This window comes from Salmo trutta, chromosome 5 (assembly GCF_901001165.1).
Source record: "Salmo trutta chromosome 5, fSalTru1.1, whole genome shotgun sequence".
Taxonomy (NCBI): domain Eukaryota; kingdom Metazoa; phylum Chordata; class Actinopteri; order Salmoniformes; family Salmonidae; genus Salmo; species Salmo trutta.
In genome coordinates, this window is record NC_042961.1 from 45,541,206 (window position 1) to 45,563,567 (window position 22,362).

General features: G+C 42.1%; 1 protein-coding gene across 35 annotated transcripts in view; it reads right to left on the bottom strand.

Annotated features, from left to right (window-relative positions):
* The window catches only part of LOC115194257 (receptor-type tyrosine-protein phosphatase delta), a 393,126-nt gene that overhangs the window by 326,954 nt on the left and 43,810 nt on the right, over window positions 1–22,362 (bottom strand). For all 35 annotated transcript variants that reach the window (XM_029753824.1, XM_029753815.1, XM_029753802.1 and 32 more), the window contains exon 4: window positions 5,429–5,476. The gene's annotated coding sequence lies outside the window, so the exon portion shown is untranslated. The remainder of the gene's footprint in view (window positions 1–5,428; window positions 5,477–22,362) is intronic.

The following is a 22,362-nucleotide window of genomic DNA, read 5'->3' on the forward strand; positions in this document are numbered from 1 at the left end:
TGATCATCGATCATCTCATTCCAAAATCATGGGCATTAATATGGATTTGGTCCTCCCTTTGCTGCTATAACAGCCTCCACTCTTCTGGGAAGGCTTTCCACTAGATGTTGGAACATTGCTGCAGGGACTTGCTGGAAGCAAGCCACAAGAGCATTAGTGAGGTCGGGCAGTGATGTTGGGCAATTAGGCCGGGCTCGCAGTCGGTGTTCCAATTCATCCCAAAAGTGTTCGATGGGGTTGAGGTCAGGGCTCTGTGAAGGACAGTCAATTTCTTCCATATTGATCTCGACAAACCATTTCTGTATGGACCTCGCTTTGTGCACGGGGCATTGTCATGCTGAAACAGGAAAGGGCCTTTCCCAAACTGTTGCCACAAAGTTGGAAGCACAGAATCGTCTAGAATGTCATTGTATGCTGTAGTGTTAAGATTTCCCTTCACTGGAATTAAGGGGCCTAGCCCGAACCATGAAAGCAGCCCTGGACCATTATTCCTCCTCCACCAAACTTTACAGTTGGCACTAAGCATTGGTGCAGGTAGCTTCCTGGCAACCGCCAAACCCAGATTTGTCCGTCGGACTGCCAGATGGTGAAGCGTGATTCATCACTGCTTCAGAATTCAATGGTGGTGAGCTTTACACCACTCCAGCTGATGCTTGGCATTGAGCATGGAAACTCATTTCATGAAGCTCCCGACAAACAGTTACTTGCATCCAGAAGAAGTTTGGAACTCGGTCGTGAATGTTGCAACCAAGGACAGAGAATTTTTACGTGCTTCAGCACTCGGCGGTCCCGTTCTGTGAGCTTGTGTGGCCTACCACTTTGCGGCTGAGCCTTTGTTGCTCTTAGATGTTTCCACTTCACAATAACAGCACTTATAATTGACCGGGGCAGCTCTAGCAGGGAAGAAATTTGATTTGTTGGAAAGGCGGCATCCTATGACGGTGCCACGTTGAGATTCAGTGAGCTCTTCAATAAGGCCATTCTACTGCCAAGGTTTGTCTATGGAGATTGCATGGCGGTGTGCTCGATTTTATACAGCTGTCAGCAACGGGTGTGGCTGAAATAGCTGAATCCACTAATTTGAAGCGGTGTCCACATACTTTTGTAGATATAGTGCATGTTTGTTGTGGCCCAGGACAAGCACCTGATTCTACTTTTCTACTAATCATCAAGCCTTTGACAAGTTGAATCAGGTGTTTTTGTCCGGGGCTACAACAAAAATGCGTGCTGTTGGGGGTACTCGAGGACCGGAGTTGGGAAACACTGCCCTTATCCATACAAATGACCATGGACTCAATAGCCATACACATCAGAGTATGACACTGTTGGGTGCGAACGTATGTATCGGCCTCCAATTTCACATAGAACTTTCACAGGGGGGCGACTTAGCCCGACACATGAACAATTGGAATCCAGATTCCGTCTTAGTGTCGTTGCAAACGACCTTTCAGGGGTAGAGAAAGGAGGAGGGGCACTATAATAAATATATAGAAAATGCCCATATTTCATCGTAATGTTCCTTTGATGTGACGTGAAAATAAGCCCATTTGCTACAATGTGTCAATTACAGTGTGTGAGCGTCTAAAAAGCGCCGTGCCACATGGATTGGCTGCGGAGGGGTCATTCTTCAGAGGCGGATTGTGGGGAGCAAGCACAGTCGGCTAGCATTTAGATGCAGAAAGATTTGAGGGAGCGAAATTGATCAAAACGAGGCTATGGGGTTGCGGCGTGTGTATGTGCCCACACCAGAGTGTATCGTGTGTGGGGAGATGGTTGAATAGATGAATGTTGATGCCCTTCATGAAATACACATTCAGAGGCTGATTATATTGTGCTTTGCCTGTCACGCTGCATAAATAGTGTAGGGGCCAATTGCGGAGCCCAGAGAAAGGGACCATTAGGATGCCTCTGTGCAGTGGTGTTATGAAATGAGATGAAACAGAAAGACTTATATTAGATTACATATCCATACAGATAGACTTACATTAGATTACATAGCCATGTAGATAGGCTTACATTAGAATAGATAGCCATACAGATAGATTTGCATTAGACTATATAGCCATACAGATATACTTACATTAGATTACATTGCCATACAGATATATTTACATTAGATTATATAGCCATACAGATATACTTACATTAGATTACATAGCCATACATATAGACTTACATTAGATTATATAGCCATACAGATCGATTTACAGTACATGAAATTAGTCATACATATATATTTACATTAGATTATACAGCCATACAGATATGCTTACATTAGATTATACAGCCATACAGATAGATTTACATTAGATTATATAGCCATACAGATATATTTACATTAGATTATTCAGCCATACAGAAAGATTTACATTAGATTATATAGCCATCCCGATAGATTTACATTAGATTATTTAGCTATACAGAAATACTTACAGTATATTAGATTATATAGTCAAACAAATATAATATATAAATTAGATTATATAGCCATAAAGGAAGCGGGGGGAAATGTATGGAAAAGGGCAGGAACATCAGCTGATATTTTTCATATATATATTTTGTTTACTATGTGCATGGGGAAATGTTTAAATCTAGAGCCTTCCAAAGCTGATGAAGAAGTTGGAAACCAACAAATATCATGCAAGTTGCATAATTCACACCACTGAACACTTACTATTCTGCTATTGGATAGTTTAAGGAGCAAATCACTCCAATATCAATCAACCAAGACATTCCAACATATAGGATATCCATTGACTAAATAACACAATTATTCACATTGTTGACATCCAATAATCTATTCTTATTCTTGAGATTCCTGGTGTCGTGCACTTGAGGACCCTCTAATTCAAGCATATCATGATTAATACACACAGGACTGCTGTCAAATAAGATCCTGAGGAAATATCACACAACACCTTGGAGAAGTTGTTTGTGCTACCAATTTAGGTCATTGTTGAGGTTTCATCAGCAGTTCATGCATGGCACTAACATACAGTACTTTTGACACAGACAGCTTCATTGCATAGTTCATATTGTAGATGTATTGGGTTACTCAATATGTTTATGTGTCATAGAATGTGCCTGTACTTTAGGTCAATGACGTGTCTGTCAATGTGTAGTAAAAATGAATAAGATGAGTCTCAATGTTAACTCATAAGCCAGTGAGTAAAAATGAAACATTCAGGATTTGTCAAGAGTAAGGCTTCACGTATAATTGATAATTAGAAGGTCTAAGGAAATCAAATGTGTGTGGAACTTTGCAACAAGAATGAATTTGGCTGGCAGGCAGGCAACTATATCAAATGAGTGTTACTTTATCATAGTTTGGAAATGGAATGGGCGTTTCAATGCAATTAGATTTTTCTTCATAGAGATTAGAATTGACCTTCTTTCTCTCAATTTGCAGTATAAATAGCAACCTATGATATTATCATTCAGCCAGTTAACATTCTCATTCAAATAACATGTCATTACTATAACAACATACAACCACTACACTCAAAATGAACGCACTTCCATTTTTCAGAATCAGACAGGTGAGTGCACACATGGATATTTTTTAAATAAGACATTGCATTAATGTGACAAGTTAAATTGAGTCTGTTTTGTACTGTATTGTTTGGGCTGTCAGAATGAGTTTTCACATCCCAGTATACATAGCGAGTTGCACTGTGATAGAGTGCAGACGTGTGTCAATGTCTACAGTCCTCCTTGTGTACAGTAGATAGAGAGACAACTACAGTGAGGGAAAAAAGTATTTGATCCCCTGCTGATTTTGTATGTTTGCCCACTGACAAAGAAATGATCAGTCTATAATTTTAATGGTAGGTTTATTTGAACAGTGAGAGACAGAATAACAACAACAAAAATCCTGAAAAGCGCATGTCAAAAATGTTTTAAATTGATTTGCATTTTAATGAGGGAAATACGTATTTGACCCCCTCTCAATCAGAAAGATTTCTGGCTCCCAGGTGTCTTTTATACAGGTAACGAGCTGAGATTAGGAGCACACTCTTAAAGGGAGTGCTCCTAATCTCAGCTCGTTACCTGTATAAAAGACACCTGTCCACAGAAGCAATCAATCAATCAGATTCCAAACTCTCCACCATGGCCAAGACCAAAGTGCTCTCCAAGGATGTCAGGGACAAGATTGTAGACCTACACAAGGCTGGAATGGGCTACAAGACCATCGCCAAGCAGCTTGGTGAGAAGGTGACAACAGTTGGAGCGATTATTCGCAAATGGAAGAAACACAAAAGAACTGTCAATCTCCCTCGGCCTGGGGCTCCATGCAAGATCTCACCTCGTGGAGTTGCAATGATCATGAGAACGGTGAGTAATCAGCCCAGAACTACACGGGAGGCTCTTGTCAATGATCTCAAGGCAGCTGGGACCATAGTCACCAAGAAAACAATTGGTAACACATTACACTGTGAAGGACTGAAATCCTGCAGCACCCGCAAGGTCCCCCTGCTCAAGAAAGCACATATACATGCCCGTCTGAAGTTTGCCAATGAACATCTGAATGATTCAGAGGACAACTGGGTGAAAGTGTTGTGGTCAGATGAGACCAAAATGGAGCTCTTTGGCATCAACTCAACTCGCCGTGTTTGGAGGAGGAGGAATGCTGTTTATGACCCCAAGAACACCATCCCCACCGTCAAACATGGAGGTGGAAACATTATGCTTTGGGGGTGTTTTTCTGCTAAGGGGACAGGACAACTTCACTGCATCGAAGGGACGATGGACGGGGCCATATACCGTCAAATCTTGGGTGAGAACCTCCTTCCCTCAGCCAGGGCATTGAAAATGGGTCATGGATGGGTATTCCAGTATGACAATGACCCAAAACACACGGCCAAGGCAACAAAGGAGTGGCTCAAGAAGAAGCACATTAAGGTCCTGGAGTGGCCTAGCCAGTCTCCAGACCTTAATCCCATAGAAAATCTGTGGAGGGAGCTGAAGGTTCGAGTTGCCAAATGTCAGCCTCGAAACTTTAATGACTTGGAGAAGATCTGCAAAGAGGAGTGGGACAAAAACCCTCCTGAGATGTGTGCAAACCTGGTGGCCAACTACAAGAAACATCTGACCTCTGTGATTGCCAACAAGGGTTTTGCCACCAAGTACTAAGTCATGTTTTGCAGAAGGGTCAAATACTTATTTCCCTCATTAAAATGCAAATCAATTTATAACATTTTTGACATGCGTTTTTCTGGATTTTTTTGTTGTTATTCTGTCTCTCACTGTTCAAATAAACCTACCATTAAAATTCTAGACTGGTCATTTCTTTGTCAGTGGACAAACGTACAAAATCAGCAGGGGATCAAATACTTTTTTCCCTCACTGTTTAACAGAATCCAACCCACAGTCTTTTATATGAACTGCCAGACAGAAACATACAGACGTATAAAGCACGGAGGCCTACCTTGAGGTTGAAGGTGTGAAAGTCATGGAACATTCTCTCTCCTGAGACCTGTGTGACAATGAAGAAGATGAGACGTCAGTCATGATTAAGGACGCCCGCAATTACAGAGCAGCCCCAGTGACAGTGATCGATCAACGAGGAACTCCTCTTAATGAAGACTAAAGCACCCGAGGGCTCCAGGGACCAAACAGGAAAATGTAACTAGGACTACGGTATGCAGTTCCAGATGCTTCAATCAGCTTGTGATAGCATGTTTATAGTGTGTTAGTTAATAGCACCTGTGATGCTAACATATTAAATGCACATAATTAATTGCAGTTACTAAAGCCAGTTCTCAAGAGATAGTCAATCAACACACCCTGATAATCTTATCAAACCAGGGGGACACAATACCAAGTCCAAACCTGAACAATGCATCGTCATAGTCACGGTAAAACATTGAATAGATGAAACAGAGTTCATGGAAGGTACACCCTTTCTGTTGCATTGAGCTGTCTGAAGGGCAGAGGACAAGAATAATATTCCACTCCAAACAGCAACAACAACCTATTCATGGTATCGGTATGCCCAGGCCAACGCTGGCAGGTAACCTTGAAGGTGGACAACAATAGACAGAATTCATTGAGTTTGATTGAGTTTTTGTTTTATTTGTGTTAAAAGACGGTCTGAACCCAAGGGCCACTCAAACAGAACTGAATCAGTTTCACTGTGAAGCACAACTTTGTTTTCTACCTCATTGATAAACTCTAGAGAGAGAAAATTCAGGCCCTGGAGGCGGATGCATGGGATGCCGATGTGTTAAAATTCAGCAGGTGATTCAGCCCCGTAATACACGAAAAACCTGGATTGCGACGGGCTCTGACTAACCATAGGGAGGTACACGTTTGCTTTTGGTTCTATTTCCATTATGTATAAGGGGTAGAGTAAGGCCGTTGCTAAAAACAGACGGGCCCTTTGAGGGAAAACATCGGACCGGAGCTCCAAGAAACAGAAGTGAATAAAACAAACGACCTCCGAGAATACGGAGGAGGGAAAAAACATCTTTGAGATATGGGATAAATCATTTCATGTGTCACGGGGCGAAAGACGGAATAGACTGCAGAATGAATTGGGTGGTACAGTTGGGAAAATGTAGATCTATGGACGCTGTTGTTGGCATTCACTTCCTGGGCCACAAACTCAAGTGGAGATGCCATTTCATTTGGTGATTTTTGGAGCAAAAATATATATTTTTGTGTGTGGGAACCTTAGGGTTACATCAATTTGGAATGGTAAGCAATTACAGTGATTAATATGAAATGTAAAATATGGATGCTGTCTACCTCAAATATATCCTGTTTTATACTGTATACTGTTTATACTGTAAATGTTGAACATCTATACATCAGTGGAGGATCCTCAGAGGAGGTAGGGGAGGACCATCCTCCTCAGTGAATTTCATAAAAATTTAAAGTGCAACATTAAAAAAGTTAATCATTTTTAGATAAAACTATATCAAATATATCCACATCACCAAAACATTGATTAAAATACACTGTTTTTCAATAAAGCTCTACAGTAGCCTCAAATCAAATCACATCAAATTGTATTGGTCAAATACACATGGTTAGCAGATGTTAATGTGAGTGTAGCGAAATGCTTGTGCTTCTAGTTCTGACAGTGCAGTAATATCTAACAAGTCATCTAACAACTACCTAATACACACAAATGTAAAGGAATGGAATAAGAATATGTACATATAAATATAAGGATGAGTGATGGCCGAGCGGCATAGGCAAGATGCAATAGATGGTATAAAATACGGTATCTACATATGAGATGAGTAATGTAAGATATGTAAAAAAAATTTAAGTGGCATTTTTTTTAAGTGACTAGTGATCCATTTATTAAAGTGGCTAATGATTTGTGTCTGTACGTAGGCAGCAGCCTCTCTGTGTTAGTGATGGCTGTTTAACAGTCTGGTGGCCTTGAGATAGAAGCTCTTTTTCAGTCTCTCGGTCCCAGCTTTGATGCACCTGTACTGACCTCATCTTCTGGATGGTAGCGGGGTGAACAGGCAGTGGCTCAGGTGGTTGTTGTCCTTGATGATCTTTTTGGCCTTCCTGTGACATCGCGTGCTGTACTGTAGGTGTCCTGGAGGGCAGGTAGTTTGCCCTCGGTGATCCGTTGTGCAGACCGCACCACCCTCTGGAGAGCCTTGCGGTTGAGGGCAGTGCAGTTGCCGTACCAGGCAGTGATACAGCACGACAGGATGCTCTCAATTGTGCATCTGTAAAAGTTTGTGGGGGTTTAAGGTGACAAGCCAAATGTATTCAGCCTCCTGAGGTTGAAGAGGCACTGTTGCACCTTCTTCGCCACACTATCTGTGTGGGTGGACCATTTCAGTTTGTCGGTGATGTGTACACCGAGGAACTTTCCACCTTCTCCACTACTGTCCCGTCGATGTGGATAGGGGGGTGCTCCCTCTGCTGTTTCCTGAAGTCCACAATCATCTCCTTTGTTTTGTTGAAGTTGAGTGAGAGGTTGTTTACCTGACACCACATTCCAAGTGCCCTCATCTCCTCCCAGTAGGCTGTCTTGTTGTTGTTGATAATCAAACCCACTACTGTTGTGTCGTCTGCAAACTTGATGATTGAGTCGGAGGCGTGCATTGCTGTGCAGTCATGGGTGAACAGGGAGTACAGGAGGGGGCTGTGAACCCACCCTTGTGGGGCCCCAGTGTTGAGGATCAGCGAAGTGGAGATGTTGTTTCCTACCTTCACCACCTGGGGGCGGCCCATCAGAAACTCAAAGTGAGAGCTATGGCTATCCAACACTGGAACTCTTCCAAGTCAAGGTAAGCTTTAGGTTTTATTAATTTATTGCCACCGGGGGCCCACTGGTATAACTACTAAACTGCTTGATGACTGTGCACTACTGCGTTATTGTAGTGGGTTTACTAACGTGTTAGTTATTGTAGCTATGTTGACTATGACGTTACTAACGTCGTCAGCTAATATGGTGACAATGTTGTAGGCTGTGTAACGGTTAGCGGTTATGATATGAAAGTTTGTCTTGGAAAGGTTTTATCGCCTTGTCACAGACAGCTGATGTGTTGTGCACAGTCCACAAGAGAAGGGAAAAGGTGAGAGGAGAGCGCACAGATTCGAGAAGAAATTATACAACGAGTAAAATGTTCATGCTGTTTGTAAGTGACTGCTATGAAAGTGAACTGTGTTTGCATATGATCAGGGGTGTATTCATTCCACCGATTATGTTGAAAAACATTTTAAATAGAAGGAATCTAGTTTTCAACTGTTGGACTAACAATCACACCAGATCAGCTAGATGCAGGCAAGAGTGCGCAAGGCGGTTATGAATGTGTCACTGTCTGTCACCTTGAGTGTGTTCTTATATTCAGTATGGAGAGTCAGTCTGCTCAGAGTGCACTCTGGACATTCTGGCCGAGGAGTAGGGTTGATCCGAGTGTTCTGACCTCACAACGGTAGTCAAGCCCCCAAGTTAACTGGCTAAAGTTGGCTAGCTAGCGAGCTACTTCCAGACACAAATTAGAGAACATTTCACTCTGACCATTTTACTCACCCTAGCAGAGCTGATTAGGCTGTTTTCAACTGTGCAGCTGGCAACAATTTAATGAATAAAAAAATTGCCAACGTTTACTGACATCGGTCATATTCAATGGGTGTTGCGCATTCGTAAATTAATCAGTTATTCTGCGCTTTGGCACACAGACACAAGTGCTCTGAATTCAGAGTAGATAGCCAGAGTGAATTTACGAACGCACCCCTTGATTACTCAAAATTTTCTCTCGACCTATGCACCTAACTACATTGTAAACTGTCATTCATAGGTTAGGTTGTAGCAACCTCATGATGGGTATAGGGAAAATTAGACTATCATGTAGAAGCCTAAACCTGCCAATGATACATTGAACTGGGTGAATGGAACATGAGTGACAGTGATCCAATAAGCTGTAATAGAAATAAGGCCATGCTCATAAAACAAATTATAATCCTCCCTCATCTTACACGTCACCGACCGCCACTGGCATACATAATTCATCATACAAATCACCTTTCTTAGTTCTTACTTGTGCACTCACCTAATGGTAAATATAATGTATCACAGTGCAGCTTTGAATCTCAAACATCCTTTCACTGGCAGAGATCAACTGAACTGCTACCCTCCATTCAATAGAAAGTAATTACTCATATGAAGTGGAGTTTACTCCATCAACTTCTCTCTTTTGTCAGGTACAGAATCCTATAACTTCCTGTGGAAAAGTACAGTGATGGTGTGTGCTGTACGTACTATACTGTAACCACACTAAGCTGCCCTGTTCAAACGTGATGCCCTCCAATGCAATCTCCCTCCCCGTCCGAACATCAAGATTACAGGGCTTAAGGTAATGGAAGTGGGAGAATCAAACATCCAGTGGGGAAGAACTGTACGCTCGTACAGGCTGGGTGTCTCAGCAAGCACACACTGTATGGGGTATGTTATCTTGCCTTGAAATAAAAGTATGTAAGTTGTAAATACTATTTACCTATCGGTTCCATTCCAACGTCCACACAAGCAAACAAATTGGAACGCTAACCAATAAATGTGTTATTTCTAAGTGGTAGGCTAGTATGGACATTGGAACAAACAAGCTATTACTTTAATTGATGGGAATCCTATTTGTCCTTTCGATGCCATTATTTAGCCACTACACCTGCAACCACTGTTCAGCCTTCCGTGCTCATCATACTGTACTGTGCCAAGGACTTGTATTCCTTCCTCAATAGTGCATTGCCACAAAACCTCACCTAATTTGTCCTTGTTCAGTGTTTGGTCTCCATAGAAACTGTACCATTAAGTCCATTCAAGCCAGAGTGGCAGGGAGGGAAAGACTCGTGTCTGATCTCAAAGTGGTCTCATTTTAAATCGATTGCGAGTATGGCCTAAGTCTAACATAATTACAGTTAATTAGATAACTACTGAGGTGCTGTTGGAGTAGGTTAGGACAATGATACCCTGATGTAAGATTCAAAAGTTAAAAGGCACTTTTTCAGCGTGTTCATATAGACTAGATAACAGGCATGTTGACCTAGTATTGTATCTTAAGAGACATACTGTCAGACTTGTCAGGCTTAAATAGAGTTGTTTAGCCTTTCACATACGAATTGATGCTTATTTGTCATGGTTCTTTATTCGAAGTGAAAATGAAACATCATGCTTAAGCTCCATTGAAACGTGTAGCCATATGAAGGTCCTAATTCAATCCAAACCAGTGAAAAGGTTACCGCTATGTGACAAAAAGATGACATTTATATCATGTAGATTATTGAATCTGTGTTACACAGGGAAAACATCATTGATTGCATTGGTCGTAGTGCAACTGCATTGATTGCCTTATGGTAGTGTAATGGAAATGTTCTATTTGATTCAAAAATGAAAAATGTAAACTGAGAATAAGAGTAAATCCTAGCAGCCAGTCTTTTCTGACACCTCTCTCCATAATGTTCATATGCTGGGAAAGATTGCCTCGGCTCAAGGCATACCCTTCATTTCCAAATCACAATGCTTTATAAACAAAGAAACACAAACACACATATTTTAGGCGTTTTGAGGACAGTTAGCATTTTCACAGCCCGAGGTGTCGTGCATCAGATGCTGGAGTTATCTTGAAACAAGAAAGAAGTCAATCTAGTGTAAGAAACAGCTGAATGGGATAATTGCTTCAGGTTGCAAAGGGAGTCTCGAATGTTCTACCCATTACACTGTAACTCAGTCATCACTCTTTTCTTGTAAGCCAGAGCCATTTTTACACAATCAGTCTACTGAATTCACCATCTGGTAGTTTGCTTGTTTGCATTCTTTGAGGAATGTTTGACGCATTTCACACGAACGTGTTTCTTTTGTGGTGTGATCTAGTAGTCAGTCGGTAACAATGTGTCCGAATGGTGCAGTCCTTTCAATGGGTAGATCCTGCCAAATGGCAATGCCAATACTCTGTTTACAAACATAAATGATGGTATATATGGCCTCAGTTTGGAGTGCCATGGGGTACGCCTTTCAGTATGCTTGAAATGTAATAACAATCTTTTACTGTGTAAACCTTATTTGTTCCTTTGAAATGATGACAATAGTGATGGTTATTATGTTGATGATCATGGTGATCATGAATGAAGATGATGACAATGATTATGTGATGATGATGATGATGATGATGCTTGATTGGTCCTTCAAAATACACTATTGGTTGCATCCGTAAATATAGGCTTTACAACAGACTGGGAGAGGGTGGCAGGGAGAGGGTGGCAGGGCCAGTAACCGAAAGGTCGCTGGTTGAAATCCCCGAGCCTACTAGGTGAAAGATAGGTCGAGGTGCCCTTGAGCAAGCCACTTAACCCTAAGAGTGTCTGCTAAATGACTAAAATGTATAATGAGACCAACCAAACATTGAGAGCCACTCAGCCTTTCCTACAAATATTTGCACTGTGACGTGTTCTGCTCTGTATGAGCAGACTTGAGACTACTGTGTATGCATACAGTTTATATCTGCTCTGTATGAGCAGACTTGAGACTACTGTGTATGCATACAGTTTATATCTGCTCTGTATGAGCAGACTTGAGACTACTGTGTATGTATACAGTTTATATCTGCTCTGTATGAGCAGACTTGAGACTACTGTGTATGCATACAGTTTCGGAAGGCGCATAAATGCAAATAGAAAAAAAATCCTCAGTTGAGAAAACGTCACCACTGACTGCTTCCTCTCACAGCGCCAAGGAAAATGTATCTCCTCAAGTCCAGGCCTGATTCACTGTCCAAATCGCTCCCATTGATCCCCACTATTATAAACTATAATTCCACTTAATAAGTTGCCTTCATGGTCAACAAGATGGATTTGAAGCCTGAGAGTGTTGTCAACTTTGAGTGTAATTACTCAGTACTGAACAATGGAGTCTATTTTGTTTTTACGGAAAACAATGACCCTTTACCCCCCCTATCCTCACCTCTTCTACTCTCTCTGTACCTTCGCACATTTTGGAGAGCGCCTGAATCCGGGTGAATTTAATGATTTGATGTTAACAGTAGAATGGGTCCTTAGAGCCTCAGGAGATGGAAAAGGGAACATTTGGCTGGTGGAGCTGCTTGCCTCAGCACTTAGGAGCAGCACATTTTAAACACTCTGCTTTCACCCGGAATGGCCGACAAGAGGGACTGATGGGGGTGTGTTGACGTGGGGCACCTGGGGATTGTGCGGCCATTCATCACGTTAATGAGTCACGTCATTTATTTACCCCTAAACGCGGGAGTTTGTTTAGAAGTTCCAGCCTGCTAACATGTATTTGTTCTGTAATGTTAGCTGAAGCTAATGATTTGTCCTAACAAAAACTAACGCTTGGGGAGTTAATATACAGTGAATGTGCATAGGCTTGTGGCTTGCGTACAGGGTCATTTTTTTGTGTGTGTGTTTGGTTTATGACAGCGGAACAATTAAGATGCACTTCTCAATCTTGGTTTCTGCGCAAAGTGAGCGGTGGAAGGTTACCACAGAATTAAAAGAAACATATTGACTGTTACATTTGGCAACACCAACCAGAGACACTGCTGTAGCTGTCTATCTTATTGTACTGTTTGTAATAGAAGTGTTTTTAGGCCTGAGACGAAACACTGATGAGAAGGAGAGATTAGAATGAACAGCAGAAAACATTTTACCTGGGAATCCAAATCTGTGATATTACCATTTTGCAGTTGAGTGAATTTAAAGGAAGATGGACTGATAAATATATCAAAAGTTATTTACCCATTATAATTGGAAATGTCTGTCACACTGTAACAGCGTCTACCTTTATCAGCGGCAGGTATTGTACGGATGGCGAAATACTGCATGTCAGCCACATCTTTAGATATATTCAGGCAACAGATATTTATTGTAGGGAAAAATGTTCAGACCTTCAAGAGATCAAGTGATTTGTGTAATATTTGACTAAGGTCAGCTTGTTAATCCTCGTTCACCCCATACTCTGTATGCACTTTCAACAAAACCATGATGAACCTCTTCTCTCTTGAGAGACTTCAACTGAATCTGTCATTAAACTCAATGCTTGAGGTGACTCCAGTTGCTAATTACCAGTTGCTAATGAAATGGAGCACTGGCATAGGCTGTTCATACTAGACTGAACTGAGCAGACTGAAACCCCTAGGCCCCTAGGCTCATCTGTTCAGACACTTTAACACCCTATGGCTGCCAATCGGCCACTCCCTTCTCCCCATTGTCCCCACTCCCCGACTCCCATCCCCGGGCTGTCACCCTCACTGTCCTGCCTGTCTGGGGTCCAAAGTGACACTCTGGCGCAGCGTTGGCTGGATGAGCTCCACACGGAGCCGCTCCGACGACGAAGCAGGACACTGTGTGGACGCCGTTGGGCCCTGAAGATGTCATGTTGTGACAGTGGAGGCTGTTTCAGAGCCGGGGAGGGTGATAGATAGGCGGCGGCAATAGTGGACTTTCGAGGGACTGTGTGTGTATGTGTGTGTGTGTGTGTGTGTGTGCAGTTACTAAAATGAGATCCAGACACAGATCCGGGGAAAATGTCAAACAGTCTTGCTCTTACAAGCTGTGGTTTGTGTAAACAAGATATATTCTTGGAGATATTTGACTAGATTAGAAAATAGCAGGGGGTAACCCAGCTCTTCAACAAACCAAAAAATCAACAAGAGCCAGACAAAATAGAGTTAACTCTCTGTAGGAAGTGAAAACATACTTCACGTTAACATCTAAATGAATTTGAGGACCCCTGTAGGTATAAATATATATACAAATATATATATATACAAATATATATACTGTACATAGAGTTGAAGTCAGAAGTTTACATACACCTTAGCCAAATACATTTAAACTAAGTTTTTCACAATTCCTGACATTTAATCCTAGTAAAAAGTTCCTGTCTTAGGTCAGTCAGGATCACCACTTTATTTTAGGAATGTGAAATGTCAGAATAATAGTAGAGTGAATGATTTATTTCAGCTTTTATTTCTTTCATCACATTCCCAGTGGCTCAGAAGTTTACATACACTCAATTAGTATTTGATAGCATTGCCTTTAAATTGTTTAACTTGGGTCAAACATTTCGGGTAGCCTTCCACAAGCTTCCCACAATAAGTTGGGTGAATTTTGCCCCATTCCTCCTGAAAGAGCTGGTGTAACTGTGTCAGGTTTGTAGGCCTCCTTGCTCGCTCACGCCTTTTCAGTTCTTCCCACACATTTTCTATGGGATTGAGGTCAGGGCTTTGTGATGGCCACTCCAAAACCTTGACTTTGTTGTCCTTAAGCCATTTTGCCACAACTTTGGAAGTATGCTTGGGGTCATTGTTCATTTGGAAGACCCATTTGCGACCAAGCTTTAACTTCCTGACTGATGTCTTGAGATGTTGCTTCAATATATCCACATAATTTTCTATCCTCATGATGCCATCTATTTTGTGAAGTGCACCAGTCCCTCCTGCAGCAAAGCACCCCACAACATGATGCTGCCACCCCGTGCTTCACGGTTGGGATGGTGTTCTTCGGCTTGCAAGCCTCCTCGTTTTTCCTCCAAACATAACAATGGTCATTATGGCCAAACAGTTCTATTTTTGTTTCATCAGACCAGAGGACATTTCTCCAAAAAGTGCGATCTTTGTCCCCATGTGCAGTTGCAAACCGTAGTCTGGCGGTTTTGGAGCAGTGGCTTCTTCCTTGCTGAGCGTTCTTTCAGGTTATGTCCATATAGGACTCATTTTACTGTGGATAGAGATACTTTTGTTCCTGTTTCCTCCAGCATCTTCACAAGGTCCTTTGCTGATGTTCTTGAAATGATTTGCACTTTTCGCACCAAAGTACGGTCATCTCTAGGAGACAGAACGCGTCTCCTTCCTGAGCGGTATGACAGCTGTGTGGTCCCATGGTGTTTATACTTGAGTGATATTGTTTGTATAGATGAACGTGGTACCTTCAGGCATTTGGAAATTGCTCCCAAAGATGAACCAGACTTGTGGAGGTATCCAATTTTTTTCTGAGGTCTTAGCTGATTTCTTTTGGATTTTCCCATGATGTCAAGCAAAGAGGCACTGAGTTTGAAGGCAGGCCTTGAAATACATCCACAGGTACACCTCCAATTGACTCAAATGATGTCAATTAGCCTATCAGAAGCTTCTAAAGCCATGACATCATTTTCTGGAATTTCCCAAGCTGTTTAAAGGCACAGTCAACTTAGTGTATGTAAACTTCTGACCCACTGGAATTATGATACAGTGAAATAATTTGTCTGTAAAAAAATGTTGGAAAAATTACTTGTGTTATGCACAAAGTAAATGTCCTAACTGACTTGCCAAAACTATAGTTTGTTAGCAAGACATTTGTGGAGTGGTTGAAAATGAGTTTCAATGACTCCAACCTAAGTGTAAGTAAACTTCCGACTTCAACTGTATATATATATATATATATATATATATATATATATATATATATATATATAGTACCAGTTAAAAGTTTGGACACACCTACTCATTGCAGGGTTTTTCTTTATTTTTATCTATTTTCTACATTGTAGAATAATAGTGAAGACATCAAAACTATGAAATAACACATATGGAATCATGTAATAACCAATAAAGTGTTAAACAAATAAAAATATATTTTATATTTGAGATTCTTCAAAGTACCCACTCTTTAACTGGATGACAGCTTTGCACACTCTTGGCATTCTCCCAACCAGCTTCATGAGGTAGTCACCTGGAATGCATTTCAATTAACAGGTGTGCCTAGTTCAAAGTTAATTTGTGGAATTTATTTCCTTCTTAATGCGATCGAGCCAATCAGTTGTGTTGTGACAAGGTAGGGTTGGTAAACAGAATATAGCCCTATTTAGTAAAATACCAAGTCCATATTATGGCAAGAACAGCTCAAAAAAGCAAAGAGATATGACAGTCCATCATTACTTTAAAGGCATGAAGGTCAGTCAATCCAAAAATGTCAAGAACTTTGAAAGTTTCTTCAAGTGCAGTTGCAAAAACCATCAAGCGCTATGATGAAACTGGCTCTCATAAGGACTGCCACAAGAAAGGAAGACCCAGAGTTAAGTTCCCAGAGGATAAGTTCATTAGAGTTACCAGCCTCAGAAATGTAGAATTCAAGACACAATTAACCAGCATGGCTACCACAGCATTCTGCAGCAATATGCCATCACATCTGGTTTGCGCTTAGTGGGACTATCATTTGTTTTTCAACAGGACAATGACCCACAACACACCTCCAGCTGTGTAAGGGCTATTTGACCAAGAAGAGGAGGGATGGAGTGCTGGCCTCCACAATCACCAGACCTCAACCCAGCTGAGATGGTTTGGGATGAGTTGAACCACAGAGTGAAGGAAAAGCAGCCAAAAAGTGCCCATCATATGTGGGAACTCCTTCAAGACTGTTGGAAAAGCATTCTGGGTGACTACTTCATGAAGCTGGTTGAGAGAATACCAAGAGTGTGCAAAGTTGAACCCGATCTAGTATCTCTGGAGAGACCTGAAAATAGCTGTGCAGCGACTCTCTCTTTCCAACCTGACAGAGCTTGAGAGGATCTGCAGAGAAGAATGGGAGAAACTCCCCAAATACAGATGTGCCAAGTTTGTAGCGTCATACCAAGAAGACTCTAAGCTGTAATCACTTCCAAAGGTGCTTCAACAAAGTACTGAGTAAGGGTCTGAAAAATTATGTAAATGTGATATTTAATTAATTAATTAATTTTATATACATTTGGAAACATTTCTAAAAACCTGTTTTTACGTTGTCATTATGGGGTATTGTGTGTAGATTGATGAAGAAAAATAAGGCTGTAATGTAACAAAATGTGGAAAAAGTCAAGAGGTCTGAATACTTTCCGAATGCACTGTATATATACTGCTCAAAAAAATAAAGGGAACACTTAAACAACACAATGTAACTCCAAGTCAATCACACTTCAGTGAAATCAAACTGTCCACTTAGGAAGCAACACTGATTAACAATACATTTCACATGCTGTTGTGCAAATGGAATAGACAACAGGTGGAAATTATAGGCAATTAGCAAGACACCCCCAATAAAGGAGTGGTTCTGCAGGTGGTGACCACAGACCACTTCTCAGTTCCTATGCTTCCTGGCTGATGTTTTGGTCACTTTTGAATGCTGGCGGTGCTTTCACTCTAGTGGTAGCATGAGACGGAGTCTACAACCCACACAAGTGGCCCAGGTAGTGCAGCTCATCCAGGATGGCACATCAATGCGAGCTGTGGCAAGAAGGTTTGCTGTGTCTGTCAGCATAGTGTCCAGAGCATGGAGGCGCTACCAGGAGACAGGCCAGTACATCAGGAGACGTGGAGGAGGCCGTAGGAGGGCAACAACCCAGCAGCAGGACCGCTACCTCCGCCTTTGTGCAAGGAGGAGCAGCAGGAGCACTGCCAGAGCCCTGAAAAATGACCTCCAGCAGGCCACAAATGTGCATGTGTCTGCTCAAATGGTCAGAAACAGACTCCATGAGGGTGGTATGAGGGCCCGACGTCCACAGGTGGGGGTTGTGCTTACAGCCCAACACCGTGCAGGACATTTGGCATTTGCCAGAGAACACCAAGATTGGCAAATTCGCCACTGGCGCCATGTGCTCTTCACAGATGAAAGCAGGTTCACACTGAGCACATGTGACAGACGTGACAGAGTCTGGAGACGCCGTGGAGAACGTTCTGCTGCCTGCAACATCCTCCAGCATGACCGGTTTGGCGGTGGGTCAGTCATGGTGTGGGGTGGCATTTCTTTGGGGGGCCGCACAACCCTTCATGTGCTCGCCAGTGGTAGCCTGACTGCCATTAGGTACCGAGATGAGATCCTCAGACCCCTTGTGGAGACCATATGCTGGTGCGGTTGGCCCTGGGTTCCTCCTAATGCAAGACAATGCTAGACCTCATGTGGCTGGAGTGTGTCAGCAGTTCCTGCAAGAGGAAGGCATTGATGCTATGGACGGGCCCGCCCTTTCCCCAGACCTGAATCCAATTGAGCACATCTGGGACATCATGTCTCGCTCCATCCACCAACGCCACGTTGCACCACAGACTGTCCAGGAGTTGGCGGATGCTTTAGTCCAGGTCTGGGAGGAGATCCCTCAGGAGACCATCCGCCACCTCATCTGGAGCATGTCCAGGAATTGTAGGGAGGTCATACAGGCACGTGGAGGCCACACACACTACTGAGCCTCATTTTGACTTGTTTTAAGGACATAACATCAAAGTTGGATCAGCCTGTAGTGTGGTTTTCCACTTTAATTTTGAGTGTGACTCCAAATCCAGACCTCCATGGGTTGATAAATTGGATTTCCATTGATTATTTTTGTGTGATTTTGTTGTCAGCACATTCAACTATGTAAAGAAAAAAGTATTTATTAAGATTATTTCATTCATTCAGATCTAGGATGTGTTATTTTAGTGTTCCCTTTATTTTTTGGAGCAGTGTATATTATACCTATTTAATCGCTTTTTTGGGCAGCAAAAGGGAGAACACCATCGTCTTCGTGAGAATCTCCCCTTTCCATAGTGGGGTCATGGTAGTTTGTAGCCCAAATGGTTTGGACGCTACAGACAGAAGTTGGCACATCATCAGCACTAACTTTGGAAACTACAGTCATTTTTGTGAGAAGTCCAATTTCCGGGATGTCTCACAGCTGGAGCTCGGCCATCTACAAATATTTGTTGCTTAAACTGACAGATTTTGATGGGGATTTTTTAAATTATTGTACTTAGATTGACGTTACCAGACGTGTTTTGACTTCATGCAAACCCAAACAACATATCTAGCCCAGGCTACCACCCAAACAACACTACACTGTTGTTGTTATTGCACATTTCCCACCTGGTGATAGTGTCTATCACTGACACCAATAGGCTTGTTCACACCATCTGCCAGTGAGGTGCACAGAGACAGCCGAGTGCCAAGGGAACACTTTAAATGTGCCACTGCCATAATGCCTCTGTCCCCCTGTGCACTACTACGTGTCATGAGTGAGTCTCTAGTTGAGGACACACTGTAGTAGGAGGCAAACGATGTGAGTACAAAGCAGGGATGCTGTTTGACATGAGTTGTGTGGACATCACTTGAGGATGTCTTCTCACACATAATACAGCCATGAGTTCCCACTTCCCACCGAGAACAGAGCTTGTTTTGAGTGAATGCCCACTAGGATTGGATACCATTTCAATTCAAGTCAATTGAGACTAATTCAATTGAATCACTGTTATAAGTCAATTATATTGCCTATGAAAAACTGAACTTGAAAAGAAATTGACAACATTGCACAGCCAGCTGGCAAAGAGATGGGCCAACGAAAAGAAAGATGTGAGCCTTACTTTACAAACATAATTGTTTCTAGGTCTAAATCAAAACTCTGTTACGACTTTTTAAGTCTAGCATTAAATAACAATGACAGAAATTCACTGCATTGCTCAGCTACTTTGTAAAGTCACTGATAAACCGAGTAGTTTGGCTATGAAAAGCCAACTGACATTTACTCCTGAGGTGCTGACTTGTTGCACCCTCGACAACTACTGTGATTATTATTATTTGACCATGCTGGTCATTTATGAACATTTTAACATCTTGGCCATGTTCTGTTATAATCTCCACCCGGCACACCCAGAAGAGGACTGGCCACCCCTCATAGCCTGGTTCCTCTCTAGGTTTCTTCCTAGGTTTTGGCCTTTATAGGGAGTTTTTCCTAACCACCGTGCTTCTACACCTGCATTGCTTGCTGTTTGGGGATTTTGGGCTGGGTTTCTGTACAGCACTTTGAGATATCAGCTGATGTAAGAAGGGCTATATAAATACATTTGATTTGATTTCAGTTTGATGGTAATTTCACCGCAGACAGTCTTTGAGGATGGGATTCAATTCTGTCCCGACACATTTCTCTTAGAACAGCCTACTTGCACAAAACTTCACAACAAAGTCTGATTTCAGGGGTTGTTTCATGCTTCTGATGGTTTGATCGTCACTGTGTTTTCACATGCAATGGGGGAAAGAAAGAGTTTGTCTTTCTCAAGGTTCTTTTAGATACTCCCCCGTCTCCCATCCCCCTGCACAATTAATTTTATCTTTGGGGGTATTATCAAGAGGGAGCCTGGCAAAGCAGCATGACAGAAAATGTTAAAGAACCCGAGGCCTGGGGTGGGAATGAATCTGTTTGACAAGATCTCTCACAAACGATTTGCCTGGCTTTCGTTCAGTTGGATGTCGTCGCCACAACCCAGCGTATCTATGGGGCTGTGGATAAGCATGTTTCAACCATAATGCTGACAGAATCAAATCACGTTGGAATAAACAACGACAGAGCAGCACTGAGACTGAGACGGGGTTGGGAATGAATCCTAAACATGCATGTTTGAAAGTAAGAAAAATACATGAGCAGACTATTTAGCAGTGTGCCAAGGTTAAACGCTTTAACCTTGAGGCTTAGTATTTAGCAAAACCATGCCAACATCTTGAAGTGAGACAGCAGAACACCGATCAATCTTTTTGCAATCGTGAAGGCACATTTTCCTAATTTCCAAGCCAACGTAAGAGAATATGTATTAATATGGTGAAATGAATCAAAGCATTTCTGGAAGAAAAAAAGAACCCACAGAACATATTGGTCCTGTTCGTTTATACCGGCTCTTTCAGTACTTTCCAAACTATTGATATCATCCCAGACATTTGACGCATAATCCGGGATGCGGAAAATTAATCAAAGTAATGATTGAATAATTATCTCTAGTGCAATTAATTAAACATGCCAATGAACTCATCTTGAACAGCTGTCCTAGCTTCCCGATTTAATCACTTGTGAGAATTACCAAACACATGGAGGACGCGGAGTGCATGCAATAATCTCCGCAAAGTGCATTGTTTACAACCAGTAATTAATACCATACTGTGTATTAGTGAGCAAAGTGACTGCTACACATTCATTTAATTGTCCTAGAGAGAGTTGGGTTTGTTGTTCGCCGGTTGCCTCCGAGACTCCTCCTTAGATAGCAGACAGTTTACTTGATCACTTATTTTTTGGTTTACTCAATGTTGTCATCATACTGTATAGGCAGCGCTGCATCCCACAAATGATCCAAGGGATTACTGTATGTTTGGCGTATACTTTTGTGATAACTGCCTTGCATTAGCGTACGAGTACAGTAGTATGAACAGTAAACTGTCAAACCCTGTGCTAAAAAACTAGCTGCATCTCCGGGACACCCAATTCCCTGACCACATCCCCTCTGCACTAGATTGTCCACATATACAGCATCATTTGTTTTACAGTATGTCACTGCCCTGAAACCTGAAATCATTTCCAAAGTTTTTTTCTTCAAGGAAGGGACTAGCTAAGTCCGACAGTCAAACCCACATTCAGCCTATTTAAAAGGTTGCCGTGACCATGCCAACCGAGTCTGCCGGGTTTTTGCTATGAGGTCATTTTGGGCATCACATACCCCGCTTTCATGGTCCGCCAAAGCCTGCCAGTCACAGAGGACTGAGGGAAATGGAGTCTGTGGTTCTGACATATGGAGGATCTATCTGGAGCAGACTAGTGTCTGGTGGATGAATTAGGATTGACAGCTAATACAGTGATGTAACACGTGTGTGAATCATCACAAGTGGACTCTCTTGGGAACTACTTTGCAGCGGTGATTATGGAGGAGTATGTAGCTATGGCGACGATAACTTACAGGTCATCACTGATCGCAATGATACGTCTATGGGCTTTTCTTACATTTCGTAATATGCACCGGTGTCCAACAATGGCGACATTATAATCTTGATAATTACATGCACTTATTTGAGTTTACATAAAAATGGCCCCATTGTGATTAGAATATTAAATAATTGTGGGCTGCTGAATCCAAATTGTAATTA